Source organism: Pelmatolapia mariae, linkage group LG5 (genome assembly GCF_036321145.2).
Source record: "Pelmatolapia mariae isolate MD_Pm_ZW linkage group LG5, Pm_UMD_F_2, whole genome shotgun sequence".
NCBI lineage: Eukaryota > Metazoa > Chordata > Actinopteri > Cichliformes > Cichlidae > Pelmatolapia > Pelmatolapia mariae.
Window position 1 is genome coordinate 24,374,012 of NC_086231.1, and position 25,539 is coordinate 24,399,550.

At 46.0% G+C, this 25,539-nt stretch overlaps 38 non-coding genes across 38 annotated transcripts; all 38 read right to left on the reverse strand.

The window, feature by feature from the left end:
- Positions 1 to 124: 124 nt before the first annotated feature.
- trnak-uuu (transfer RNA lysine (anticodon UUU)) lies at positions 125 to 197 on the reverse strand. Its single transcript has one exon. It is a non-coding gene; the product is annotated as a tRNA-Lys (tRNA).
- Positions 198 to 1,219: 1,022 nt separating this feature from the next.
- On the reverse strand, positions 1,220 to 1,292 carry trnak-uuu (transfer RNA lysine (anticodon UUU)). The gene has a single exon. It is a non-coding gene; the product is annotated as a tRNA-Lys (tRNA).
- A 427-nt stretch (positions 1,293 to 1,719) lies between these two features.
- On the reverse strand, positions 1,720 to 1,792 carry trnaf-gaa (transfer RNA phenylalanine (anticodon GAA)). Its single transcript has one exon. It is a non-coding gene; the product is annotated as a tRNA-Phe (tRNA).
- Positions 1,793 to 2,314: 522 nt separating this feature from the next.
- trnak-uuu (transfer RNA lysine (anticodon UUU)) lies at positions 2,315 to 2,387 on the reverse strand. Its single transcript has one exon. It is a non-coding gene; the product is annotated as a tRNA-Lys (tRNA).
- A 427-nt stretch (positions 2,388 to 2,814) lies between these two features.
- trnaf-gaa (transfer RNA phenylalanine (anticodon GAA)) lies at positions 2,815 to 2,887 on the reverse strand. The gene has a single exon. It is a non-coding gene; the product is annotated as a tRNA-Phe (tRNA).
- Positions 2,888 to 3,409: 522 nt separating this feature from the next.
- On the reverse strand, positions 3,410 to 3,482 carry trnak-uuu (transfer RNA lysine (anticodon UUU)). Its single transcript has one exon. It is a non-coding gene; the product is annotated as a tRNA-Lys (tRNA).
- A 1,022-nt stretch (positions 3,483 to 4,504) lies between these two features.
- Positions 4,505 to 4,577, reverse strand: trnak-uuu (transfer RNA lysine (anticodon UUU)). Its single transcript has one exon. It is a non-coding gene; the product is annotated as a tRNA-Lys (tRNA).
- A 427-nt stretch (positions 4,578 to 5,004) lies between these two features.
- Positions 5,005 to 5,077, reverse strand: trnaf-gaa (transfer RNA phenylalanine (anticodon GAA)). Its single transcript has one exon. It is a non-coding gene; the product is annotated as a tRNA-Phe (tRNA).
- Positions 5,078 to 5,599: 522 nt separating this feature from the next.
- trnak-uuu (transfer RNA lysine (anticodon UUU)) lies at positions 5,600 to 5,672 on the reverse strand. The gene has a single exon. It is a non-coding gene; the product is annotated as a tRNA-Lys (tRNA).
- Positions 5,673 to 6,694: 1,022 nt separating this feature from the next.
- trnak-uuu (transfer RNA lysine (anticodon UUU)) lies at positions 6,695 to 6,767 on the reverse strand. Its single transcript has one exon. It is a non-coding gene; the product is annotated as a tRNA-Lys (tRNA).
- Positions 6,768 to 7,789: 1,022 nt separating this feature from the next.
- trnak-uuu (transfer RNA lysine (anticodon UUU)) lies at positions 7,790 to 7,862 on the reverse strand. The gene has a single exon. It is a non-coding gene; the product is annotated as a tRNA-Lys (tRNA).
- Positions 7,863 to 8,289: 427 nt separating this feature from the next.
- trnaf-gaa (transfer RNA phenylalanine (anticodon GAA)) lies at positions 8,290 to 8,362 on the reverse strand. Its single transcript has one exon. It is a non-coding gene; the product is annotated as a tRNA-Phe (tRNA).
- Positions 8,363 to 8,884: 522 nt separating this feature from the next.
- trnak-uuu (transfer RNA lysine (anticodon UUU)) lies at positions 8,885 to 8,957 on the reverse strand. Its single transcript has one exon. It is a non-coding gene; the product is annotated as a tRNA-Lys (tRNA).
- Positions 8,958 to 9,384: 427 nt separating this feature from the next.
- On the reverse strand, positions 9,385 to 9,457 carry trnaf-gaa (transfer RNA phenylalanine (anticodon GAA)). Its single transcript has one exon. It is a non-coding gene; the product is annotated as a tRNA-Phe (tRNA).
- A 522-nt stretch (positions 9,458 to 9,979) lies between these two features.
- Positions 9,980 to 10,052, reverse strand: trnak-uuu (transfer RNA lysine (anticodon UUU)). Its single transcript has one exon. It is a non-coding gene; the product is annotated as a tRNA-Lys (tRNA).
- A 427-nt stretch (positions 10,053 to 10,479) lies between these two features.
- trnaf-gaa (transfer RNA phenylalanine (anticodon GAA)) lies at positions 10,480 to 10,552 on the reverse strand. Its single transcript has one exon. It is a non-coding gene; the product is annotated as a tRNA-Phe (tRNA).
- A 522-nt stretch (positions 10,553 to 11,074) lies between these two features.
- trnak-uuu (transfer RNA lysine (anticodon UUU)) lies at positions 11,075 to 11,147 on the reverse strand. Its single transcript has one exon. It is a non-coding gene; the product is annotated as a tRNA-Lys (tRNA).
- A 427-nt stretch (positions 11,148 to 11,574) lies between these two features.
- Positions 11,575 to 11,647, reverse strand: trnaf-gaa (transfer RNA phenylalanine (anticodon GAA)). The gene has a single exon. It is a non-coding gene; the product is annotated as a tRNA-Phe (tRNA).
- Positions 11,648 to 12,169: 522 nt separating this feature from the next.
- trnak-uuu (transfer RNA lysine (anticodon UUU)) lies at positions 12,170 to 12,242 on the reverse strand. The gene has a single exon. It is a non-coding gene; the product is annotated as a tRNA-Lys (tRNA).
- Positions 12,243 to 13,264: 1,022 nt separating this feature from the next.
- Positions 13,265 to 13,337, reverse strand: trnak-uuu (transfer RNA lysine (anticodon UUU)). Its single transcript has one exon. It is a non-coding gene; the product is annotated as a tRNA-Lys (tRNA).
- Positions 13,338 to 13,764: 427 nt separating this feature from the next.
- trnaf-gaa (transfer RNA phenylalanine (anticodon GAA)) lies at positions 13,765 to 13,837 on the reverse strand. The gene has a single exon. It is a non-coding gene; the product is annotated as a tRNA-Phe (tRNA).
- Positions 13,838 to 14,359: 522 nt separating this feature from the next.
- On the reverse strand, positions 14,360 to 14,432 carry trnak-uuu (transfer RNA lysine (anticodon UUU)). The gene has a single exon. It is a non-coding gene; the product is annotated as a tRNA-Lys (tRNA).
- A 427-nt stretch (positions 14,433 to 14,859) lies between these two features.
- On the reverse strand, positions 14,860 to 14,932 carry trnaf-gaa (transfer RNA phenylalanine (anticodon GAA)). Its single transcript has one exon. It is a non-coding gene; the product is annotated as a tRNA-Phe (tRNA).
- A 522-nt stretch (positions 14,933 to 15,454) lies between these two features.
- trnak-uuu (transfer RNA lysine (anticodon UUU)) lies at positions 15,455 to 15,527 on the reverse strand. The gene has a single exon. It is a non-coding gene; the product is annotated as a tRNA-Lys (tRNA).
- Positions 15,528 to 15,954: 427 nt separating this feature from the next.
- On the reverse strand, positions 15,955 to 16,027 carry trnaf-gaa (transfer RNA phenylalanine (anticodon GAA)). The gene has a single exon. It is a non-coding gene; the product is annotated as a tRNA-Phe (tRNA).
- Positions 16,028 to 16,549: 522 nt separating this feature from the next.
- On the reverse strand, positions 16,550 to 16,622 carry trnak-uuu (transfer RNA lysine (anticodon UUU)). Its single transcript has one exon. It is a non-coding gene; the product is annotated as a tRNA-Lys (tRNA).
- Positions 16,623 to 17,049: 427 nt separating this feature from the next.
- trnaf-gaa (transfer RNA phenylalanine (anticodon GAA)) lies at positions 17,050 to 17,122 on the reverse strand. Its single transcript has one exon. It is a non-coding gene; the product is annotated as a tRNA-Phe (tRNA).
- Positions 17,123 to 17,644: 522 nt separating this feature from the next.
- Positions 17,645 to 17,717, reverse strand: trnak-uuu (transfer RNA lysine (anticodon UUU)). The gene has a single exon. It is a non-coding gene; the product is annotated as a tRNA-Lys (tRNA).
- Positions 17,718 to 18,739: 1,022 nt separating this feature from the next.
- On the reverse strand, positions 18,740 to 18,812 carry trnak-uuu (transfer RNA lysine (anticodon UUU)). The gene has a single exon. It is a non-coding gene; the product is annotated as a tRNA-Lys (tRNA).
- A 427-nt stretch (positions 18,813 to 19,239) lies between these two features.
- trnaf-gaa (transfer RNA phenylalanine (anticodon GAA)) lies at positions 19,240 to 19,312 on the reverse strand. Its single transcript has one exon. It is a non-coding gene; the product is annotated as a tRNA-Phe (tRNA).
- A 522-nt stretch (positions 19,313 to 19,834) lies between these two features.
- trnak-uuu (transfer RNA lysine (anticodon UUU)) lies at positions 19,835 to 19,907 on the reverse strand. Its single transcript has one exon. It is a non-coding gene; the product is annotated as a tRNA-Lys (tRNA).
- A 427-nt stretch (positions 19,908 to 20,334) lies between these two features.
- On the reverse strand, positions 20,335 to 20,407 carry trnaf-gaa (transfer RNA phenylalanine (anticodon GAA)). The gene has a single exon. It is a non-coding gene; the product is annotated as a tRNA-Phe (tRNA).
- A 522-nt stretch (positions 20,408 to 20,929) lies between these two features.
- Positions 20,930 to 21,002, reverse strand: trnak-uuu (transfer RNA lysine (anticodon UUU)). Its single transcript has one exon. It is a non-coding gene; the product is annotated as a tRNA-Lys (tRNA).
- Positions 21,003 to 21,429: 427 nt separating this feature from the next.
- trnaf-gaa (transfer RNA phenylalanine (anticodon GAA)) lies at positions 21,430 to 21,502 on the reverse strand. Its single transcript has one exon. It is a non-coding gene; the product is annotated as a tRNA-Phe (tRNA).
- A 522-nt stretch (positions 21,503 to 22,024) lies between these two features.
- On the reverse strand, positions 22,025 to 22,097 carry trnak-uuu (transfer RNA lysine (anticodon UUU)). Its single transcript has one exon. It is a non-coding gene; the product is annotated as a tRNA-Lys (tRNA).
- A 427-nt stretch (positions 22,098 to 22,524) lies between these two features.
- Positions 22,525 to 22,597, reverse strand: trnaf-gaa (transfer RNA phenylalanine (anticodon GAA)). Its single transcript has one exon. It is a non-coding gene; the product is annotated as a tRNA-Phe (tRNA).
- Positions 22,598 to 23,619: 1,022 nt separating this feature from the next.
- On the reverse strand, positions 23,620 to 23,692 carry trnaf-gaa (transfer RNA phenylalanine (anticodon GAA)). Its single transcript has one exon. It is a non-coding gene; the product is annotated as a tRNA-Phe (tRNA).
- A 1,022-nt stretch (positions 23,693 to 24,714) lies between these two features.
- Positions 24,715 to 24,787, reverse strand: trnaf-gaa (transfer RNA phenylalanine (anticodon GAA)). Its single transcript has one exon. It is a non-coding gene; the product is annotated as a tRNA-Phe (tRNA).
- Between the last annotated feature and the right edge of the window lie 752 nt (positions 24,788 to 25,539).

Genomic DNA, 25,539 nt, shown 5'->3' on the forward strand with positions numbered 1-25,539 from the left:
TCCCACATCGTCATCCCGCCTGCAGTCTATGGACTTTGCTACAGATGACAATGAGGTCACAGAACTATCAAGAACAACTGAGCTTGTTAGGTAAAGCCATGGAAGGGCAAGGATCCAAAGGAGACACCTGGACAGGGACTTGAACCCTGGACCCTCAGATTAAAAGTCTGATGCTCTTCCATCTGAGCTACCCAGGCAACAAGAGTCACGTGTTTGTCCTCTGGGCCACATATTGTCTTTCTTTTCTGTAAAAACGTGATCTCTTATCCTCTCATTTTACTGTAGGTACTGGTGAGGATTTGCAGTTAGATATTATTAAATCGTCATTTCAGACAAGAGCCAAGGGAAGGATTTCATTCTAGGGGAAACATGGCTAGGCTGTATTATGACGTGTGATCACCCAACCTACCAAGCCCTAGGTAAGTCAATGGCATAATGGGTGAGGCCTGGGAGCTTCTGGAGGAGGACCTTCTTCAAATTCCACCTCCACTTGATGGACGTTTGCAAGCTGCACCATCTGTGTTTGTTTTCTCATTTGATGGGAATGATCCACGTAGTTGTAGGCCGTATAATGAAGTCCTACCAACAAACCTACCAAGCCCTAGATGGTGACCAAAATAGCTTTGCCGAAACCCAGGATTGAACTAGGGTCCTTTAGATCTTCAGTCTAACGCTCTCCCAGCTGAGCTATTTCGGCACGTTTTGCAATGGAAAGTGCTCAAAAATTGCATTGTAATGACCAGTCAGGTCTACAGCTGGCCACACTGCACTACAGCTGACCTTCTGAGACAGTGAATCAATGTGAAGTGAACTTTTAAGCTTTGGATTAAAAAGTGAACTGTGATGAACTTTGCTCTCTTAAATGTTGTCCCACCCAAAGTAAGATAGAAAAAAAGTGAAAGTGTAACGTGTCGAGCAACCCAAGGCGGATTTGGTAATTGGTGAGATTGGCATGTCTTGGACACCGGGTTTCGCAAAGGAGCTGAGCTGAGAACCAACTGGCGGTGAGTTGGACCGAGGGGCAGGGAAAGATTCTTTACAGAGCTTGTACGCTGGGATTATCTGAAAGAGGCCTCTGTCCCTGAGATCGACAAATCCCACATCGTCATCCCGCCTGCAGTCTATGGACTTTGCTACAGATGACAATGAGGTCACAGAACTATCAAGAAGAACTGAGCTTGTTAGGTAAAGCCATGGAAGGGCAAGGATCCAAAGGAGACACCTGGACAGGGACTTGAACCCTGGACCCTCAGATTAAAAGTCTGATGCTCTTCCATCTGAGCTACCCAGGCAACAAGAGTCACGTGTTTGTCCTCTGGGCCACATATTGTCTTTCTTTTCTGTAAAAACGTGATCTCTTATCCTCTCATTTTACTGTAGGTACTGGTGAGGATTTGCAGTTAGATATTATTAAATCGTCATTTCAGACAAGAGCCAAGGGAAGGATTTCATTCTAGGGGAAACATGGCTAGGCTGTATTATGACGTGTGATCACCCAACCTACCAAGCCCTAGGTAAGTCAATGGCATAATGGGTGAGGCCTGGGAGCTTCTGGAGGAGGACCTTCTTCAAATTCCACCTCCACTTGATGGACGTTTGCAAGCTGCACCATCTGTGTTTGTTTTCTCATTTGATGGGAATGATCCACGTAGTTGTAGGCCGTATAATGAAGTCCTACCAACAAACCTACCGAGCCCTAGATGGTGACCAAAATAGCTTTGCCGAAACCCAGGATCGAACTAGGGTCCTTTAGATCTTCAGTCTAACGCTCTCCCAGCTGAGCTATTTCGGCACGTTTTGCAATGGAAAGTGCTCAAAAATTGCATTGTAATGACCAGTCAGGTCTACAGCTGGCCACACTGCACTACAGCTGACCTTCTGAGACAGTGAATCAATGTGAAGTGAACTTTTAAGCTTTGGATTAAAAAGTGAACTGTGATGAACTTTGCTCTCTTAAATGTTGTCCCACCCAAAGTAAGATAGAAAAAAAGTGAAAGTGTAACGTGTCGAGCAACCCAAGGCGGATTTGGTAATTGGTGAGATTGGCATGTCTTGGACACCGGGTTTCGCAAAGGAGCTGAGCTGAGAACCAACTGGCGGTTAGTTGGACCGAGGGGCAGGGAAAGATTCTTTACAGAGCTTGTACGCTGGGATTATCTGAAAGAGGCCTCTGTCCCTGAGATCGACAAATCCCACATCGTCATCCCGCCTGCAGTCTATGGACTTTGCTACAGATGACAATGAGGTCACAGAACTATGAAGAACAACTGAGCTTGTTAGGTAAAGCCATGGAAGGGCAAGGATCCAAAGGAGACACCTGGACAGGGACTTGAACCCTGGACCCTCAGATTAAAAGTCTGATGCTCTTCCATCTGAGCTACCCAGGCAACACGAGTCACGTGTTTGTCCTCTGGGCCACATATTGTCTTTCTTTTCTGTAAAAACGTGATCTCTTATCCTCTCATTTTACTGTAGGTACTGGTGAGGATTTGCAGTTAGATATTATTAAATCGTCATTTCAGACAAGAGCCAAGGGAAGGATTTCATTCTAGGGGAAACATGGCTAGGCTGTATTATGACGTGTGATCACCCAACCTACCAAGCCCTAGGTAAGTCAATGGCCTAATGGGTGAGGCCTGGGAGCTTCTGGAGGAGGACCTTCTTCAAATTCCACCTCCACTTGATGGACGTTTGCAAGCTGCACCATCTGTGTTTGTTTTCTCATTTGATGGGAATGATCCACGTAGTTGTAGGCCGTATAATGAAGTCCTACCAACAAACCTACCGAGCCCTAGATGGTGACCAAAATAGCTTTGCCGAAACCCAGGATCGAACTAGGGTCCTTTAGATCTTCAGTCTAACGCTCTCCCAGCTGAGCTATTTCGGCACGTTTTGCAATGGAAAGTGCTCAAAAATTGCATTCTAATGACCAGTCAGGTCTACAGCTGGCCACACTGCACTACAGCTGACCTTCTGAGACAGTGAATCAATGTGAAGTGAACTTTTAAGCTTTGGATTAAAAAGTGAACTGTGATGAACTTTGCTCTCTTAAATGTTGTCCCACCCAAAGTAAGATAGAAAAAAAGTGAAAGTGTAACGTGTCGAGCAACCCAAGGCGGATTTGGTAATTGGTGAGATTGGCATGTCTTGGACACCGGGTTTCGCAAAGGAGCTGAGCTGAGAACCAACTGGCGGTGAGTTGGACCGAGGGGCAGGGAAAGATTCTTTACAGAGCTTGTACGCTGGGATTATCTGAAAGAGGCCTCTGTCCCTGAGATCGACAAATCCCACATCGTCATCCCGCCTGCAGTCTATGGACTTTGCTACAGATGACAATGAGGTCACAGAACTATCAAGAACAACTGAGCTTGTTAGTTAAAGCCATGGAAGGGCAAGGATCCAAAGGAGACACCTGGACAGGGACTTGAACCCTGGACCCTCAGATTAAAAGTCTGATGCTCTTCCATCTGAGCTACCCAGGCAACAAGAGTCACGTGTTTGTCCTCTGGGCCACATATTGTCTTTCTTTTCTGTAAAAACGTGATCTCTTATCCTCTCATTTTACTGTAGGTACTGGTGAGGATTTGCAGTTAGATATTATTAAATCGTCATTTCAGACAAGAGCCAAGGGAAGGATTTCATTCTAGGGGAAACATGGCTAGGCTGTATTATGACGTGTGATCACCCAACCTACCAAGCCCTAGGTAAGTCAATGGCATAATGGGTGAGGCCTGGGAGCTTCTGGAGGAGGACCTTCTTCAAATTCCACCTCCACTTGATGGACGTTTGCAAGCTGCACCATCTGTGTTTGTTTTCTCATTTGATGGGAATGATCCACGTAGTTGTAGGCCGTATAATGAAGTCCTACCAACAAACCTACCAAGCCCTAGATGGTGACCAAAATAGCTTTGCCGAAACCCAGGATTGAACTAGGGTCCTTTAGATCTTCAGTCTAACGCTCTCCCAGCTGAGCTATTTCGGCACGTTTTGCAATGGAAAGTGCTCAAAAATTGCATTCTAATGACCAGTCAGGTCTACAGCTGGCCACACTGCACTACAGCTGACCTTCTGAGACAGTGAATCAATGTGAAGTGAACTTTTAAGCTTTGGATTAAAAAGTGAACTGTGATGAACTTTGCTCTCTTAAATGTTGTCCCACCCAAAGTAAGATAGAAAAAAAGTGAAAGTGTAACGTGTCGAGCAACCCAAGGCGGATTTGGTAATTGGTGAGATTGGCATGTCTTGGACACCGGGTTTCGCAAAGGAGCTGAGCTGAGAACCAACTGGCGGTGAGTTGGACCGAGGGGCAGGGAAAGATTCTTTACAGAGCTTGTACGCTGGGATTATCTGAAAGAGGCCTCTGTCCCTGAGATCGACAAATCCCACATCGTCATCCCGCCTGCAGTCTATGGACTTTGCTACAGATGACAATGAGGTCACAGAACTATCAAGAACAACTGAGCTTGTTAGGTAAAGCCATGGAAGGGCAAGGATCCAAAGGAGACACCTGGACAGGGACTTGAACCCTGGACCCTCAGATTAAAAGTCTGATGCTCTTCCATCTGAGCTACCCAGGCAACACGAGTCACGTGTTTGTCCTCTGGGCCACATATTGTCTTTCTTTTCTGTAAAAACGTGATCTCTTATCCTCTCATTTTACTGTAGGTACTGGTGAGGATTTGCAGTTAGATATTATTAAATCGTCATTTCAGACAAGAGCCAAGGGAAGGATTTCATTCTAGGGGAAACATGGCTAGGCTGTATTATGACGTGTGATCACCCAACCTACCAAGCCCTAGGTAAGTCAATGGCATAATGGGTGAGGCCTGGGAGCTTCTGGAGGAGGACCTTCTTCAAATTCCACCTCCACTTGATGGACGTTTGCAAGCTGCACCATCTGTGTTTGTTTTCTCATTTGATGGGAATGATCCACGTAGTTGTAGGCCGTATAATGAAGTCCTACCAACAAACCTACCGAGCCCTAGATGGTGACCAAAATAGCTTTGCCGAAACCCAGGATCGAACTAGGGTCCTTTAGATCTTCAGTCTAACGCTCTCCCAGCTGAGCTATTTCGGCACGTTTTGCAATGGAAAGTGCTCAAAAATTGCATTGTAATGACCAGTCAGGTCTACAGCTGGCCACACTGCACTACAGCTGACCTTCTGAGACAGTGAATCAATGTGAAGTGAACTTTTAAGCTTTGGATTAAAAAGTGAACTGTGATGAACTTTGCTCTCTTAAATGTTGTCCCACCCAAAGTAAGATAGAAAAAAAGTGAAAGTGTAACGTGTCGAGCAACCCAAGGCGGATTTGGTAATTGGTGAGATTGGCATGTCTTGGACACCGGGTTTCGCAAAGGAGCTGAGCTGAGAACCAACTGGCGGTTAGTTGGACCGAGGGGCAGGGAAAGATTCTTTACAGAGCTTGTACGCTGGGATTATCTGAAAGAGGCCTCTGTCCCTGAGATCGACAAATCCCACATCGTCATCCCGCCTGCAGTCTATGGACTTTGCTACAGATGACAATGAGGTCACAGAACTATCAAGAAGAACTGAGCTTGTTAGGTAAAGCCATGGAAGGGCAAGGATCCAAAGGAGACACCTGGACAGGGACTTGAACCCTGGACCCTCAGATTAAAAGTCTGATGCTCTTCCATCTGAGCTACCCAGGCAACAAGAGTCACGTGTTTGTCCTCTGGGCCACATATTGTCTTTCTTTTCTGTAAAAACGTGATCTCTTATCCTCTCATTTTACTGTAGGTACTGGTGAGGATTTGCAGTTAGATATTATTAAATCGTCATTTCAGACAAGAGCCAAGGGAAGGATTTCATTCTAGGGGAAACATGGCTAGGCTGTATTATGACGTGTGATCACCCAACCTACCAAGCCCTAGGTAAGTCAATGGCATAATGGGTGAGGCCTGGGAGCTTCTGGAGGAGGACCTTCTTCAAATTCCACCTCCACTTGATGGACGTTTGCAAGCTGCACCATCTGTGTTTGTTTTCTCATTTGATGGGAATGATCCACGTAGTTGTAGGCCGTATAATGAAGTCCTACCAACAAACCTACCGAGCCCTAGATGGTGACCAAAACAGCTTTGCCGAAACCCAGGATCGAACTAGGGTCCTTTAGATCTTCAGTCTAACGCTCTCCCAGCTGAGCTCTTTCGGCACGTTTTGCAATGGAAAGTGCTCAAAAATTGCATTGTAATGACCAGTCAGGTCTACAGCTGGCCACACTGCACTACAGCTGACCTTCTGAGACAGTGAATCAATGTGAAGTGAACTTTTAAGCTTTGGATTAAAAAGTGAACTGTGATGAACTTTGCTCTCTTAAATGTTGTCCCACCCAAAGTAAGATAGAAAAAAAGTGAAAGTGTAACGTGTCGAGCAACCCAAGGCGGATTTGGTAATTGGTGAGATTGGCATGTCTTGGACACCGGGTTTCGCAAAGGAGCTGAGCTGAGAACCAACTGGCGGTGAGTTGGACCGAGGGGCAGGGAAAGATTCTTTACAGAGCTTGTACGCTGGGATTATCTGAAAGAGGCCTCTGTCCCTGAGATCGACAAATCCCACATCGTCATCCCGCCTGCAGTCTATGGACTTTGCTACAGATGACAATGAGGTCACAGAACTATCAAGAAGAACTGAGCTTGTTAGGTAAAGCCATGGAAGGGCAAGGATCCAAAGGAGACACCTGGACAGGGACTTGAACCCTGGACCCTCAGATTAAAAGTCTGATGCTCTTCCATCTGAGCTACCCAGGCAACAAGAGTCACGTGTTTGTCCTCTGGGCCACATATTGTCTTTCTTTTCTGTAAAAACGTGATCTCTTATCCTCTCATTTTACTGTAGGTACTGGTGAGGATTTGCAGTTAGATATTATTAAATCGTCATTTCAGACAAGAGCCAAGGGAAGGATTTCATTCTAGGGGAAACATGGCTAGGCTGTATTATGACGTGTGATCACCCAACCTACCAAGCCCTAGGTAAGTCAATGGCCTAATGGGTGAGGCCTGGGAGCTTCTGGAGGAGGACCTTCTTCAAATTCCACCTCCACTTGATGGACGTTTGCAAGCTGCACCATCTGTGTTTGTTTTCTCATTTGATGGGAATGATCCACGTAGTTGTAGGCCGTATAATGAAGTCCTACCAACAAACCTACCGAGCCCTAGATGGTGACCAAAACAGCTTTGCCGAAACCCAGGATCGAACTAGGGTCCTTTAGATCTTCAGTCTAACGCTCTCCCAGCTGAGCTCTTTCGGCACGTTTTGCAATGGAAAGTGCTCAAAAATTGCATTCTAATGACCAGTCAGGTCTACAGCTGGCCACACTGCACTACAGCTGACCTTCTGAGACAGTGAATCAATGTGAAGTGAACTTTTAAGCTTTGGATTAAAAAGTGAACTGTGATGAACTTTGCTCTCTTAAATGTTGTCCCACCCAAAGTAAGATAGAAAAAAAGTGAAAGTGTAACGTGTCGAGCAACCCAAGGCGGATTTGGTAATTGGTGAGATTGGCATGTCTTGGACACCGGGTTTCGCAAAGGAGCTGAGCTGAGAACCAACTGGCGGTGAGTTGGACCGAGGGGCAGGGAAAGATTCTTTACAGAGCTTGTACGCTGGGATTATCTGAAAGAGGCCTCTGTCCCTGAGATCGACAAATCCCACATCGTCATCCCGCCTGCAGTCTATGGACTTTGCTACAGATGACAATGAGGTCACAGAACTATCAAGAACAACTGAGCTTGTTAGGTAAAGCCATGGAAGGGCAAGGATCCAAAGGAGACACCTGGACAGGGACTTGAACCCTGGACCCTCAGATTAAAAGTCTGATGCTCTTCCATCTGAGCTACCCAGGCAACAAGAGTCACGTGTTTGTCCTCTGGGCCACATATTGTCTTTCTTTTCTGTAAAAACGTGATCTCTTATCCTCTCATTTTACTGTAGGTACTGGTGAGGATTTGCAGTTAGATATTATTAAATCGTCATTTCAGACAAGAGCCAAGGGAAGGATTTCATTCTAGGGGAAACATGGCTAGGCTGTATTATGACGTGTGATCACCCAACCTACCAAGCCCTAGGTAAGTCAATGGCCTAATGGGTGAGGCCTGGGAGCTTCTGGAGGAGGACCTTCTTCAAATTCCACCTCCACTTGATGGACGTTTGCAAGCTGCACCATCTGTGTTTGTTTTCTCATTTGATGGGAATGATCCACGTAGTTGTAGGCCGTATAATGAAGTCCTACCAACAAACCTACCGAGCCCTAGATGGTGACCAAAATAGCTTTGCCGAAACCCAGGATCGAACTAGGGTCCTTTAGATCTTCAGTCTAACGCTCTCCCAGCTGAGCTATTTCGGCACGTTTTGCAACGGAAAGTGCTCAAAAATTGCATTCTAATGACCAGTCAGGTCTACAGCTGGCCACACTGCACTACAGCTGACCTTCTGAGACAGTGAATCAATGTGAAGTGAACTTTTAAGCTTTGGATTAAAAAGTGAACTGTGATGAACTTTGCTCTCTTAAATGTTGTCCCACCCAAAGTAAGATAGAAAAAAAGTGAAAGTGTAACGTGTCGAGCAACCCAAGGCGGATTTGGTAATTGGTGAGATTGGCATGTCTTGGACACCGGGTTTCGCAAAGGAGCTGAGCTGAGAACCAACTGGCGGTGAGTTGGACCGAGGGGCAGGGAAAGATTCTTTACAGAGCTTGTACGCTGGGATTATCTGAAAGAGGCCTCTGTCCCTGAGATCGACAAATCCCACATCGTCATCCCGCCTGCAGTCTATGGACTTTGCTACAGATGACAATGAGGTCACAGAACTATCAAGAACAACTGAGCTTGTTAGGTAAAGCCATGGAAGGGCAAGGATCCAAAGGAGACACCTGGACAGGGACTTGAACCCTGGACCCTCAGATTAAAAGTCTGATGCTCTTCCATCTGAGCTACCCAGGCAACAAGAGTCACATGTTTGTCCTCTGGGCCACATATTGTCTTTCTTTTCTGTAAAAACGTGATCTCTTATCCTCTCATTTTACTGTAGGTACTGGTGAGGATTTGCAGTTAGATATTATTAAATCGTCATTTCAGACAAGAGCCAAGGGAAGGATTTCATTCTAGGGGAAACATGGCTAGGCTGTATTATGACGTGTGATCACCCAACCTACCAAGCCCTAGGTAAGTCAATGGCATAATGGGTGAGGCCTGGGAGCTTCTGGAGGAGGACCTTCTTCAAATTCCACCTCCACTTGATGGACGTTTGCAAGCTGCACCATCTGTGTTTGTTTTCTCATTTGATGGGAATGATCCACGTAGTTGTAGGCCGTATAATGAAGTCCTACCAACAAACCTACCGAGCCCTAGATGGTGACCAAAATAGCTTTGCCGAAACCCAGGATCGAACTAGGGTCCTTTAGATCTTCAGTCTAACGCTCTCCCAGCTGAGCTATTTCGGCACGTTTTGCAATGGAAAGTGCTCAAAAATTGCATTGTAATGACCAGTCAGGTCTACAGCTGGCCACACTGCACTACAGCTGACCTTCTGAGACAGTGAATCAATGTGAAGTGAACTTTTAAGCTTTGGATTAAAAAGTGAACTGTGATGAACTTTGCTCTCTTAAATGTTGTCCCACCCAAAGTAAGATAGAAAAAAAGTGAAAGTGTAACGTGTCGAGCAACCCAAGGCGGATTTGGTAATTGGTGAGATTGGCATGTCTTGGACACCGGGTTTCGCAAAGGAGCTGAGCTGAGAACCAACTGGCGGTGAGTTGGACCGAGGGGCAGGGAAAGATTCTTTACAGAGCTTGTACGCTGGGATTATCTGAAAGAGGCCTCTGTCCCTGAGATCGACAAATCCCACATCGTCATCCCGCCTGCAGTCTATGGACTTTGCTACAGATGACAATGAGGTCACAGAACTATCAAGAACAACTGAGCTTGTTAGGTAAAGCCATGGAAGGGCAAGGATCCAAAGGAGACACCTGGACAGGGACTTGAACCCTGGACCCTCAGATTAAAAGTCTGATGCTCTTCCATCTGAGCTACCCAGGCAACAAGAGTCACGTGTTTGTCCTCTGGGCCACATATTGTCTTTCTTTTCTGTAAAAACGTGATCTCTTATCCTCTCATTTTACTGTAGGTACTGGTGAGGATTTGCAGTTAGATATTATTAAATCGTCATTTCAGACAAGAGCCAAGGGAAGGATTTCATTCTAGGGGAAACATGGCTAGGCTGTATTATGACGTGTGATCACCCAACCTACCAAGCCCTAGGTAAGTCAATGGCCTAATGGGTGAGGCCTGGGAGCTTCTGGAGGAGGACCTTCTTCAAATTCCACCTCCACTTGATGGACGTTTGCAAGCTGCACCATCTGTGTTTGTTTTCTCATTTGATGGGAATGATCCACGTAGTTGTAGGCCGTATAATGAAGTCCTACCAACAAACCTACCGAGCCCTAGATGGTGACCAAAATAGCTTTGCCGAAACCCAGGATCGAACTAGGGTCCTTTAGATCTTCAGTCTAACGCTCTCCCAGCTGAGCTATTTCGGCACGTTTTGCAATGGAAAGTGCTCAAAAATTGCATTGTAATGACCAGTCAGGTCTACAGCTGGCCACACTGCACTACAGCTGACCTTCTGAGACAGTGAATCAATGTGAAGTGAACTTTTAAGCTTTGGATTAAAAAGTGAACTGTGATGAACTTTGCTCTCTTAAATGTTGTCCCACCCAAAGTAAGATAGAAAAAAAGTGAAAGTGTAACGTGTCGAGCAACCCAAGGCGGATTTGGTAATTGGTGAGATTGGCATGTCTTGGACACCGGGTTTCGCAAAGGAGCTGAGCTGAGAACCAACTGGCGGTGAGTTGGACCGAGGGGCAGGGAAAGATTCTTTACAGAGCTTGTACGCTGGGATTATCTGAAAGAGGCCTCTGTCCCTGAGATCGACAAATCCCACATCGTCATCCCGCCTGCAGTCTATGGACTTTGCTACAGATGACAATGAGGTCACAGAACTATCAAGAACAACTGAGCTTGTTAGGTAAAGCCATGGAAGGGCAAGGATCCAAAGGAGACACCTGGACAGGGACTTGAACCCTGGACCCTCAGATTAAAAGTCTGATGCTCTTCCATCTGAGCTACCCAGGCAACAAGAGTCACATGTTTGTCCTCTGGGCCACATATTGTCTTTCTTTTCTGTAAAAACGTGATCTCTTATCCTCTCATTTTACTGTAGGTACTGGTGAGGATTTGCAGTTAGATATTATTAAATCGTCATTTCAGACAAGAGCCAAGGGAAGGATTTCATTCTAGGGGAAACATGGCTAGGCTGTATTATGACGTGTGATCACCCAACCTACCAAGCCCTAGGTAAGTCAATGGCATAATGGGTGAGGCCTGGGAGCTTCTGGAGGAGGACCTTCTTCAAATTCCACCTCCACTTGATGGACGTTTGCAAGCTGCACCATCTGTGTTTGTTTTCTCATTTGATGGGAATGATCCACGTAGTTGTAGGCCGTATAATGAAGTCCTACCAACAAACCTACCGAGCCCTAGATGGTGACCAAAATAGCTTTGCCGAAACCCAGGATCGAACTAGGGTCCTTTAGATCTTCAGTCTAACGCTCTCCCAGCTGAGCTATTTCGGCACGTTTTGCAATGGAAAGTGCTCAAAAATTGCATTGTAATGACCAGTCAGGTCTACAGCTGGCCACACTGCACTACAGCTGACCTTCTGAGACAGTGAATCAATGTGAAGTGAACTTTTAAGCTTTGGATTAAAAAGTGAACTGTGATGAACTTTGCTCTCTTAAATGTTGTCCCACCCAAAGTAAGATAGAAAAAAAGTGAAAGTGTAACGTGTCGAGCAACCCAAGGCGGATTTGGTAATTGGTGAGATTGGCATGTCTTGGACACCGGGTTTCGCAAAGGAGCTGAGCTGAGAACCAACTGGCGGTGAGTTGGACCGAGGGGCAGGGAAAGATTCTTTACAGAGCTTGTACGCTGGGATTATCTGAAAGAGGCCTCTGTCCCTGAGATCGACAAATCCCACATCGTCATCCCGCCTGCAGTCTATGGACTTTGCTACAGATGACAATGAGGTCACAGAACTATCAAGAAGAACTGAGCTTGTTAGGTAAAGCCATGGAAGGGCAAGGATCCAAAGGAGACACCTGGACAGGGACTTGAACCCTGGACCCTCAGATTAAAAGTCTGATGCTCTTCCATCTGAGCTACCCAGGCAACAAGAGTCACGTGTTTGTCCTCTGGGCCACATATTGTCTTTCTTTTCTGTAAAAACGTGATCTCTTATCCTCTCATTTTACTGTAGGTACTGGTGAGGATTTGCAGTTAGATATTATTAAATCGTCATTTCAGACAAGAGCCAAGGGAAGGATTTCATTCTAGGGGAAACATGGCTAGGCTGTATTATGACGTGTGATCACCCAACCTACCAAGCCCTAGGTAAGTCAATGGCATAATGGGTGAGGCCTGGGAGCTTCTGGAGGAGGACCTTCTTCAAATTCCACCTCCACTTGATGGACGTTTGCAAGCTGCACCATCTGTGTTTGTTTTCTCATTTGATGGGAATGATCCACGTAGTTGTAGGCCGTATAATGAAGTCCTACCAACAAACCTACCGAGCCCTAGATGGTGACCAAAACAGCTTTGCCGAAACCCAGGATCGAACTAGGGTCCTTTAGATCTTCAGTCTAACGCTCTCCCAGCTGAGCTATTTCGACACGCTTTGCAATGGAAAGTGCTCAAAAATTGCATTCTAATGACCAGTCAGGTCTACAGCTGGCCACACTGCACTACAGCTGACCTTCTGAGACAGTGAATCAATGTGAAGTGAACTTTTAAGCTTTGGATTAAAAAGTGAACTGTGATGAACTTTGCTCTCTTAAATGTTGTCCCACCCAAAGTAAGATAGAAAAAAAGTGAAAGTGTAACGTGTCGAGCAACCCAAGGCGGATTTGGTAATTGGTGAGATTGGCATGTCTTGGACACCGGGTTTCGCAAAGGAGCTGAGCTGAGAACCAACTGGCGGTGAGTTGGACCGAGAGGCAGGGAAAGATTCTTTACAGAGCTTGTACGCTGGGATTATCTGAAAGAGGCCTCTGTCCCTGAGATCGACAAATCCCACATCGTCATCCCGCCTGCAGTCTATGGACTTTGCTACAGATGACAATGAGGTCACAGAACTATCAAGAACAACTGAGCTTGTTAGGTAAAGCCATGGAAGGGCAAGGATCCAAAGGAGACACCTGGACAGGGACTTGAACCCTGGACCCTCAGATTAAAAGTCTGATGCTCTTCCATCTGAGCTACCCAGGCAACAAGAGTCACGTGTTTGTCCTCTGGGCCACATATTGTCTTTCTTTTCTGTAAAAACGTGATCTCTTATCCTCTCATTTTACTGTAGGTACTGGTGAGGATTTGCAGTTAGATATTATTAAATCGTCATTTCAGACAAGAGCCAAGGGAAGGATTTCATTCTAGGGGAAACATGGCTAGGCTGTATTATGACGTGTGATCACCCAACCTACCAAGCCCTAGGTAAGTCAATGGCATAATGGGTGAGGCCTGGGAGCTTCTGGAGGAGGACCTTCTTCAAATTCCACCTCCACTTGATGGACGTTTGCAAGCTGCACCATCTGTGTTTGTTTTCTCATTTGATGGGAATGATCCACGTAGTTGTAGGCCGTATAATGAAGTCCTACCAACAAACCTACCGAGCCCTAGATGGTGACCAAAATAGCTTTGCCGAAACCCAGGATCGAACTAGGGTCCTTTAGATCTTCAGTCTAACGCTCTCCCAGCTGAGCTATTTCGGCACGTTTTGCAATGGAAAGTGCTCAAAAATTGCATTGTAATGACCAGTCAGGTCTACAGCTGGCCACACTGCACTACAGCTGACCTTCTGAGACAGTGAATCAATGTGAAGTGAACTTTTAAGCTTTGGATTAAAAAGTGAACTGTGATGAACTTTGCTCTCTTAAATGTTGTCCCACCCAAAGTAAGATAGAAAAAAAGTGAAAGTGTAACGTGTCGAGCAACCCAAGGCGGATTTGGTAATTGGTGAGATTGGCATGTCTTGGACACCGGGTTTCGCAAAGGAGCTGAGCTGAGAACCAACTGGCGGTGAGTTGGACCGAGGGGCAGGGAAAGATTCTTTACAGAGCTTGTACGCTGGGATTATCTGAAAGAGGCCTCTGTCCCTGAGATCGACAAATCCCACATCGTCATCCCGCCTGCAGTCTATGGACTTTGCTACAGATGACAATGAGGTCACAGAACTATCAAGAACAACTGAGCTTGTTAGGTAAAGCCATGGAAGGGCAAGGATCCAAAGGAGACACCTGGACAGGGACTTGAACCCTGGACCCTCAGATTAAAAGTCTGATGCTCTTCCATCTGAGCTACCCAGGCAACAAGAGTCACGTGTTTGTCCTCTGGGCCACATATTGTCTTTCTTTTCTGTAAAAACGTGATCTCTTATCCTCTCATTTTACTGTAGGTACTGGTGAGGATTTGCAGTTAGATATTATTAAATCGTCATTTCAGACAAGAGCCAAGGGAAGGATTTCATTCTAGGGGAAACATGGCTAGGCTGTATTATGACGTGTGATCACCCAACCTACCAAGCCCTAGGTAAGTCAATGGCATAATGGGTGAGGCCTGGGATCTTCTGGAGGAGGACCTTCTTCAAATTCCACCTCCACTTGATGGACGTTTGCAAGCTGCACCATCTGTGTTTGTTTTCTCATTTGATGGGAATGATCCACGTAGTTGTAGGCCGTATAATGAAGTCCTACCAACAAACCTACCGAGCCCTAGATGGTGACCAAAACAGCTTTGCCGAAACCCAGGATCGAACTAGGGTCCTTTAGATCTTCAGTCTAACGCTCTCCCAGCTGAGCTATTTCGGCACGTTTTGCAATGGAAAGTGCTCAAAAATTGCATTCTAATGACCAGTCAGGTCTACAGCTGGCCACACTGCACTACAGCTGACCTTCTGAGACAGTGAATCAATGTGAAGTGAACTTTTAAGCTTTGGATTAAAAAGTGAACTGTGATGAACTTTGCTCTCTTAAATGTTGTCCCACCCAAAGTAAGATAGAAAAAAAGTGAAAGTGTAACGTGTCGAGCAACCCAAGGCGGATTTGGTAATTGGTGAGATTGGCATGTCTTGGACACCGGGTTTCGCAAAGGAGCTGAGCTGAGAACCAACTGGCGGTGAGTTGGACCGAGGGGCAGGGAAAGATTCTTTACAGAGCTTGTACGCTGGGATTATCTGAAAGAGGCCTCTGTCCCTGAGATCGACAAATCCCACATCGTCATCCCGCCTGCAGTCTATGGACTTTGCTACAGATGACAATGAGGTCACAGAACTATCAAGAAGAACTGAGCTTGTTAGGTAAAGCCATGGAAGGGCAAGGATCCAAAGGAGACACCTGGACAGGGACTTGAACCCTGGACCCTCAGATTAAAAGTCTGATGCTCTTCCATCTGAGCTACCCAGGCAACAAGAGTCACGTGTTTGTCCTCTGGGCCACATATTGTCTTTCTTTTCTGTAAAAACGTGATCTCTTATCCTCTCATTTTACTGTAGGTACTGGTGAGGATTTGCAGTTAGATATTATTAAATCGTCATTTCAGACAAGAGCCAAGGGAAGGATTTCATTCTAGGGGAAACATGGCTAGGCTGTATTATGACGTGTGATCACCCAACCTACCAAGCCCTAGGTAAGTCAATGGCATAATGGGTGAGGCCTGGGAGCTTCTGGAGGAGGACCTTCTTCAAATTCCACCTCCACTTGATGGACGTTTGCAAGCTGCACCATCTGTGTTTGTTTTCTCATTTGATGGGAATGATCCACGTAGTTGTAGGCGGTATAATGAAGTCCTACCAACAAACCTACCGAGCCCTAGATGGTGACCAAAATAGCTTTGCCGAAACCCAGGATCGAACTAGGGTCCTTTAGATCTTCAGTCTAACGCTCTCCCAGCTGAGCTATTTCGGCACATTTGGCAACAGAAAGTGCTCAAAAATTGCATTGTAATGACCAGTCAGGTCTACAGCTGGCCACACTGCACTACAGCTGACCTTCTGAGACAGTGAATCAATGTGAAGTGAACTTTTAAGCTTTGGATTAAAAAGTGAACTGTGATGAACTTTGCTCTCTTAAATGTTGTCCCACCCAAAGTAAGATAGAAAAAAAGTGAAAGTGTAACGTGTCGAGCAACCCAAGGCGGATTTGGTAATTGGTGAGATTGGCATGTCTTGGACACCGGGTTTCGCAAAGGAGCTGAGCTGAGAACCAACTGGCGGTGAGTTGGACCGAGGGGCAGGGAAAGATTCTTTACAGAGCTTGTACGCTGGGATTATCTGAAAGAGGCCTCTGTCCCTGAGATCGACAAATCCCACATCGTCATCCCGCCTGCAGTCTATGGACTTTGCTACAGATGACAATGAGGTCACAGAACTATCAAGAACAACTGAGCTTGTTAGGTAAAGCCATGGAAGGGCAAGGATCCAAAGGAGACACCTGGACAGGGACTTGAACCCTGGACCCTCAGATTAAAAGTCTGATGCTCTTCCATCTGAGCTACCCAGGCAACAAGAGTCACGTGTTTGTCCTCTGGGCCACATATTGTCTTTCTTTTCTGTAAAAACGTGATCTCTTATCCTCTCATTTTACTGTAGGTACTGGTGAGGATTTGCAGTTAGATATTATTAAATCGTCATTTCAGACAAGAGCCAAGGGAAGGATTTCATTCTAGGGGAAACATGGCTAGGCTGTATTATGACGTGTGATCACCCAACCTACCAAGCCCTAGGTAAGTCAATGGCATAATGGGTGAGGCCTGGGAGCTTCTGGAGGAGGACCTTCTTCAAATTCCACCTCCACTTGATGGACGTTTGCAAGCTGCACCATCTGTGTTTGTTTTCTCATTTGATGGGAATGATCCATGTAGTTGTAGGCCGTATAATGAAGTCCTACCAACAAACCTACCGAGCCCTAGATGGTGACCAAAATAGCTTTGCCGAAACCCAGGATCGAACTAGGGTCCTTTAGATCTTCAGTCTAACGCTCTCCCAGCTGAGCTATTTCGGCACGTTTTGCAATGGAAAGTGCTCAAAAATTGCATTGTAATGACCAGTCAGGTCTACAGCTGGCCACACTGCACTACAGCTGACCTTCTGAGACAGTGAATCAATGTGAAGTGAACTTTTAAGCTTTGGATTAAAAAGTGAACTGTGATGAACTTTGCTCTCTTAAATGTTGTCCCACCCAAAGTAAGATAGAAAGAAAGTGAAAGTGTAACGTGTCGAGCAACCCAAGGCGGATTTGGTAATTGGTGAGATTGGCATGTCTTGGACACCGGGTTTCGCAAAGGAGCTGAGCTGAGAACCAACTGGCGGTGAGTTGGACCGAGGGGCAGGGAAAGATTCTTTACAGAGCTTGTACGCTGGGATTATCTGAAAGAGGCCTCTGTCCCTGAGATCGACAAATCCCACATCGTCATCCCGCCTGCAGTCTATGGACTTTGCTACAGATGACAATGAGGTCACAGAACTATCAAGAACAACTGAGCTTGTTAGGTAAAGCCATGGAAGGGCAAGGATCCAAAGGAGACACCTGGACAGGGACTTGAACCCTGGACCCTCAGATTAAAAGTCTGATGCTCTTCCATCTGAGCTACCCAGGCAACAAGAGTCACGTGTTTGTCCTCTGGGCCACATATTGTCTTTCTTTTCTGTAAAAACGTGATCTCTTATCCTCTCATTTTACTGTAGGTACTGGTGAGGATTTGCAGTTAGATATTATTAAATCGTCATTTCAGACAAGAGCCAAGGGAAGGATTTCATTCTAGGGGAAACATGGCTAGGCTGTATTATGACGTGTGATCACCCAACCTACCAAGCCCTAGGTAAGTCAATGGCATAATGGGTGAGGCCTGGGAGCTTCTGGAGGAGGACCTTCTTCAAATTCCACCTCCACTTGATGGACGTTTGCAAGCTGCACCATCTGTGTTTGTTTTCTCATTTGATGGGAATGATCCACGTAGTTGTAGGCCGTATAATGAAGTCCTACCAACAAACCTACCAAGCCCTAGATGGTGACCAAAATAGCTTTGCCGAAACCCAGGATTGAACTAGGGTCCTTTAGATCTTCAGTCTAACGCTCTCCCAGCTGAGCTATTTCGGCACGTTTTGCAATGGAAAGTGCTCAAAAATTGCATTGTAATGACCAGTCAGGTCTACAGCTGGCCACACTGCACTACAGCTGACCTTCTGAGACAGTGAATCAATGTGAAGTGAACTTTTAAGCTTTGGATTAAAAAGTGAACTGTGATGAACTTTGCTCTCTTAAATGTTGTCCCACCCAAAGTAAGATAGAAAAAAAGTGAAAGTGTAACGTGTCGAGCAACCCAAGGCGGATTTGGTAATTGGTGAGATTGGCATGTCTTGGACACCGGGTTTCGCAAAGGAGCTGAGCTGAGAACCAACTGGCGGTGAGTTGGACCGAGGGGCAGGGAAAGATTCTTTACAGAGCTTGTACGCTGGGATTATCTGAAAGAGGCCTCTGTCCCTGAGATCGACAAATCCCACATCGTCATCCCGCCTGCAGTTTATGGACTTTGCTACAGATGACAATGAGGTCACAGAACTATCAAGAAGAACTGAGCTTGTTAGGTAAAGCCATGGAAGGGCAAGGATCCAAAGGAGACACCTGGACAGGGACTTGAACCCTGGACCCTCAGATTAAAAGTCTGATGCTCTTCCATCTGAGCTACCCAGGCAACAAGAGTCACGTGTTTGTCCTCTGGGCCACATATTGTCTTTCTTTTCTGTAAAAACGTGATCTCTTATCCTCTCATTTTACTGTAGGTACTGGTGAGGATTTGCAGTTAGATATTATTAAATCGTCATTTCAGACAAGAGCCAAGGGAAGGATTTCATTCTAGGGGAAACATGGCTAGGCTGTATTATGACGTGTGATCACCCAACCTACCAAGCCCTAGGTAAGTCAATGGCATAATGGGTGAGGCCTGGGAGCTTCTGGAGGAGGACCTTCTTCAAATTCCACCTCCACTTGATGGACGTTTGCAAGCTGCACCATCTGTGTTTGTTTTCTCATTTGATGGGAATGATCCACGTAGTTGTAGGCCGTATAATGAAGTCCTACCAACAAACCTACCGAGCCCTAGATGGTGACCAAAATAGCTTTGCCGAAACCCAGGATCGAACTAGGGTCCTTTAGATCTTCAGTCTAACGCTCTCCCAGCTGAGCTATTTCGGCACGTTTTGCAATGGAAAGTGCTCAAAAATTGCATTGTAATGACCAGTCAGGTCTACAGCTGGCCACACTGCACTACAGCTGACCTTCTGAGACAGTGAATCAATGTGAAGTGAACTTTTAAGCTTTGGATTAAAAAGTGAACTGTGATGAACTTTGCTCTCTTAAATGTTGTCCCACCCAAAGTAAGATAGAAAAAAAGTGAAAGTGTAACGTGTCGAGCAACCCAAGGCGGATTTGGTAATTGGTGAGATTGGCATGTCTTGGACACCGGGTTTCGCAAAGGAGCTGAGCTGAGAACCAACTGGCGGTGAGTTGGACCGAGGGGCAGGGAAAGATTCTTTACAGAGCTTGTACGCTGGGATTATCTGAAAGAGGCCTCTGTCCCTGAGATCGACAAATCCCACATCGTCATCCCGCCTGCAGTCTATGGACTTTGCTACAGATGACAATGAGGTCACAGAACTATCAAGAACAACTGAGCTTGTTAGGTAAAGCCATGGAAGGGCAAGGATCCAAAGGAGACACCTGGACAGGGACTTGAACCCTGGACCCTCAGATTAAAAGTCTGATGCTCTTCCATCTGAGCTACCCAGGCAACAAGAGTCACGTGTTTGTCCTCTGGGCCACATATTGTCTTTCTTTTCTGTAAAAACGTGATCTCTTATCCTCTCATTTTACTGTAGGTACTGGTGAGGATTTGCAGTTAGATATTATTAAATCGTCATTTCAGACAAGAGCCAAGGGAAGGATTTCATTCTAGGGGAAACATGGCTAGGCTGTATTATGACGTGTGATCACCCAACCTACCAAGCCCTAGGTAAGTCAATGGCATAATGGGTGAGGCCTGGGATCTTCTGGAGGAGGACCTTCTTCAAATTCCACCTCCACTTGATGGACGTTTGCAAGCTGCACCATCTGTGTTTGTTTTCTCATTTGATGGGAATGATCCACGTAGTTGTAGGCCGTATAATGAAGTCCTACCAACAAACCTACCGAGCCCTAGATGGTGACCAAAACAGCTTTGCCGAAACCCAGGATCGAACTAGGGTCCTTTAGATCTTCAGTCTAACGCTCTCCCAGCTGAGCTATTTCGGCACGTTTTGCAATGGAAAGTGCTCAAAAATTGCATTCTAATGACCAGTCAGGTCTACAGCTGGCCACACTGCACTACAGCTGACCTTCTGAGACAGTGAATCAATGTGAAGTGAACTTTTAAGCTTTGGATTAAAAAGTGAACTGTGATGAACTTTGCTCTCTTAAATGTTGTCCCACCCAAAGTAAGATAGAAAAAAAGTGAAAGTGTAACGTGTCGAGCAACCCAAGGCGGATTTGGTAATTGGTGAGATTGGCATGTCTTGGACACCGGGTTTCGCAAAGGAGCTGAGCTGAGAACCAACTGGCGGTGAGTTGGACCGAGGGGCAGGGAAAGATTCTTTACAGAGCTTGTACGCTGGGATTATCTGAAAGAGGCCTCTGTCCCTGAGATCGACAAATCCCACATCGTCATCCCGCCTGCAGTCTATGGACTTTGCTACAGATGACAATGAGGTCACAGAACTATCAAGAAGAACTGAGCTTGTTAGGTAAAGCCATGGAAGGGCAAGGATCCAAAGGAGACACCTGGACAGGGACTTGAACCCTGGACCCTCAGATTAAAAGTCTGATGCTCTTCCATCTGAGCTACCCAGGCAACAAGAGTCACGTGTTTGTCCTCTGGGCCACATATTGTCTTTCTTTTCTGTAAAAACGTGATCTCTTATCCTCTCATTTTACTGTAGGTACTGGTGAGGATTTGCAGTTAGATATTATTAAATCGTCATTTCAGACAAGAGCCAAGGGAAGGATTTCATTCTAGGGGAAACATGGCTAGGCTGTATTATGACGTGTGATCACCCAACCTACCAAGCCCTAGGTAAGTCAATGGCATAATGGGTGAGGCCTGGGAGCTTCTGGAGGAGGACCTTCTTCAAATTCCACCTCCACTTGATGGACGTTTGCAAGCTGCACCATCTGTGTTTGTTTTCTCATTTGATGGGAATGATCCACGTAGTTGTAGGCCGTATAATGAAGTCCTACCAACAAACCTACCGAGCCCTAGATGGTGACCAAAATAGCTTTGCCGAAACCCAGGATCGAACTAGGGTCCTTTAGATCTTCAGTCTAACGCTCTCCCAGCTGAGCTATTTCGGCACGTTTTGCAATGGAAAGTGCTCAAAAATTGCATTGTAATGACCAGTCAGGTCTACAGCTGGCCACACTGCACTACAGCTGACCTTCTGAGACAGTGAATCAATGTGAAGTGAACTTTTAAGCTTTGGATTAAAAAGTGAACTGTGATGAACTTTGCTCTCTTAAATGTTGTCCCACCCAAAGTAAGATAGAAAAAAAGTGAAAGTGTAACGTGTCGAGCAACCCAAGGCGGATTTGGTAATTGGTGAGATTGGCATGTCTTGGACACCGGGTTTCGCAAAGGAGCTGAGCTGAGAACCAACTGGCGGTGAGTTGGACCGAGGGGCAGGGAAAGATTCTTTACAGAGCTTGTACGCTGGGATTATCTGAAAGAGGCCTCTGTCCCTGAGATCGACAAATCCCACATCGTCATCCCGCCTGCAGTCTATGGACTTTGCTACAGATGACAATGAGGTCACAGAACTATCAAGAAGAACTGAGCTTGTTAGGTAAAGCCATGGAAGGGCAAGGATCCAAAGGAGACACCTGGACAGGGACTTGAACCCTGGACCCTCAGATTAAAAGTCTGATGCTCTTCCATCTGAGCTACCCAGGCAACAAGAGTCACGTGTTTGTCCTCTGGGCCACATATTGTCTTTCTTTTCTGTAAAAACGTGATCTCTTATCCTCTCATTTTACTGTAGGTACTGGTGAGGATTTGCAGTTAGATATTATTAAATCGTCATTTCAGACAAGAGCCAAGGGAAGGATTTCATTCTAGGGGAAACATGGCTAGGCTGTATTATGACGTGTGATCACCCAACCTACCAAGCCCTAGGTAAGTCAATGGCATAATGGGTGAGGCCTGGGAGCTTCTGGAGGAGGACCTTCTTCAAATTCCACCTCCACTTGATGGACGTTTGCAAGCTGCACCATCTGTGTTTGTTTTCTCATTTGATGGGAATGATCCACGTAGTTGTAGGCCGTATAATGAAGTCCTACCAACAAACCTACCGAGCCCTAGATGGTGACCAAAATAGCTTTGCCGAAACCCAGGATCGAACTAGGGTCCTTTAGATCTTCAGTCTAACGCTCTCCCAGCTGAGCTATTTCGGCACGTTTTGCAATGGAAAGTGCTCAAAAATTGCATTGTAATGACCAGTCAGGTCTACAGCTGGCCACACTGCACTACAGCTGACCTTCTGAGACAGTGAATCAATGTGAAGTGAACTTTTAAGCTTTGGATTAAAAAGTGAACTGTGATGAACTTTGCTCTCTTAAATGTTGTCCCACCCAAAGTAAGATAGAAAAAAAGTGAAAGTGTAACGTGTCGAGCAACCCAAGGCGGATTTGGTAATTGGTGAGATTGGCATGTCTTGGACACCGGGTTTCGCAAAGGAGCTGAGCTGAGAACCAACTGGCGGTGAGTTGGACCGAGGGGCAGGGAAAGATTCTTTACAGAGCTTGTACGCTGGGATTATCTGAAAGAGGCCTCTGTCCCTGAGATCGACAAATCCCACATCGTCATCCCGCCTGCAGTCTATGGACTTTGCTACAGATGACAATGAGGTCACAGAACTATCAAGAACAACTGAGCTTGTTAGGTAAAGCCATGGAAGGGCAAGGATCCAAAGGAGACACCTGGACAGGGACTTGAACCCTGGACCCTCAGATTAAAAGTCTGATGCTCTTCCATCTGAGCTACCCAGGCAACAAGAATCACGTGTTTGTCCTCTGGGCCACATATTGTCTTTCTTTTCTGTAAAAACGTGATCTCTTATCCTCTCATTTTACTGTAGGTACTGGTGAGGATTTGCAGTTAGATATTATTAAATCGTCATTTCAGACAAGAGCCAAGGGAAGGATTTCATTCTAGGGGAAACATGGCTAGGCTGTATTATGACGTGTGATCACCCAACCTACCAAGCCCTAGGTAAGTCAATGGCCTAATGGGTGAGGCCTGGGAGCTTCTGGAGGAGGACCTTCTTCAAATTCCACCTCCACTTGATGGACGTTTGCAAGCTGCACCATCTGTGTTTGTTTTCTCATTTGATGGGAATGATCCACGTAGTTGTAGGCCGTATAATGAAGTCCTACCAACAAACCTACCGAGCCCTAGATGGTGACCAAAACAGCTTTGCCGAAACCCAGGATCGAACTAGGGTCCTTTAGATCTTCAGTCTAACGCTCTCCCAGCTGAGCTATTTCGGCACGTTTTGCAATGGAAAGTGCTCAAAAATTGCATTCTAATGACCAGTCAGGTCTACAGCTGGCCACACTGCACTACAGCTGACCTTCTGAGACAGTGAATCAATGTGAAGTGAACTTTTAAGCTTTGGATTAAAAAGTGAACTGTGATGAACTTTGCTCTCTTAAATGTTGTCCCACCCAAAGTAAGATAGAAAAAAAGTGAAAGTGTAACGTGTCGAGCAACCCAAGGCGGATTTGGTAATTGGTGAGATTGGCATGTCTTGGACACCGGGTTTCGCAAAGGAGCTGAGCTGAGAACCAACTGGCGGTGAGTTGGACCGAGGGGCAGGGAAAGATTCTTTACAGAGCTTGTACGCTGGGATTATCTGAAAGAGGCCTCTGTCCCTGAGATCGACAAATCCCACATCGTCATCCCGCCTGCAGTCTATGGACTTTGCTACAGATGACAATGAGGTCACAGAACTATCAAGAACAACTGAGCTTGTTAGGTAAAGCCATGGAAGGGCAAGGATCCAAAGGAGACACCTGGACAGGGACTTGAACCCTGGACCCTCAGATTAAAAGTCTGATGCTCTTCCATCTGAGCTACCCAGGCAACAAGAGTCACGTGTTTGTCCTCTGGGCCACATATTGTCTTTCTTTTCTGTAAAAACGTGATCTCTTATCCTCTCATTTTACTGTAGGTACTGGTGAGGATTTGCAGTTAGATATTATTAAATCGTCATTTCAGACAAGAGCCAAGGGAAGGATTTCATTCTAGGGGAAACATGGCTAGGCTGTATTATGACGTGTGATCACCCAACCTACCAAGCCCTAGGTAAGTCAATGGCATAATGGGTGAGGCCTGGGAGCTTCTGGAGGAGGACCTTCTTCAAATTCCACCTCCACTTGATGGACGTTTGCAAGCTGCACCATCTGTGTTTGTTTTCTCATTTGATGGGAATGATCCACGTAGTTGTAGGCCGTATAATGAAGTCCTACCAACAAACCTACCGAGCCCTAGATGGTGACCAAAATAGCTTTGCCGAAACCCAGGATCGAACTAGGGTCCTTTAGATCTTCAGTCTAACGCTCTCCCAGCTGAGCTATTTCGGCACATTTTGCAATGGAAAGTGCTCAAAAATTGCATTGTAATGACCAGTCAGGTCTACAGCTGGCCACACTGCACTACAGCTGACCTTCTGAGACAGTGAATCAATGTGAAGTGAACTTTTAAGCTTTGGATTAAAAAGTGAACTGTGATGAACTTTGCTCTCTTAAATGTTGTCCCACCCAAAGTAAGATAGAAAAAAAGTGAAAGTGTAACGTGTCGAGCAACCCAAGGCGGATTTGGTAATTGGTGAGATTGGCATGTCTTGGACACCGGGTTTCGCAAAGGAGCTGAGCTGAGAACCAACTGGCGGTGAGTTGGACCGAGGGGCAGGGAAAGATTCTTTACAGAGCTTGTACGCTGGGATTATCTGAAAGAGGCCTCTGTCCCTGAGATCGACAAATCCCACATCGTCATCCCGCCTGCAGTCTATGGACTTTGCTACAGATGACAATGAGGTCACAGAACTATCAAGAAGAACTGAGCTTGTTAGGTAAAGCCATGGAAGGGCAAGGATCCAAAGGAGACACCTGGACAGGGACTTGAACCCTGGACCCTCAGATTAAAAGTCTGATGCTCTTCCATCTGAGCTACCCAGGCAACAAGAGTCACGTGTTTGTCCTCTGGGCCACATATTGTCTTTCTTTTCTGTAAAAACGTGATCTCTTATCCTCTCATTTTACTGTAGGTACTGGTGAGGATTTGCAGTTAGATATTATTAAATCGTCATTTCAGACAAGAGCCAAGGGAAGGATTT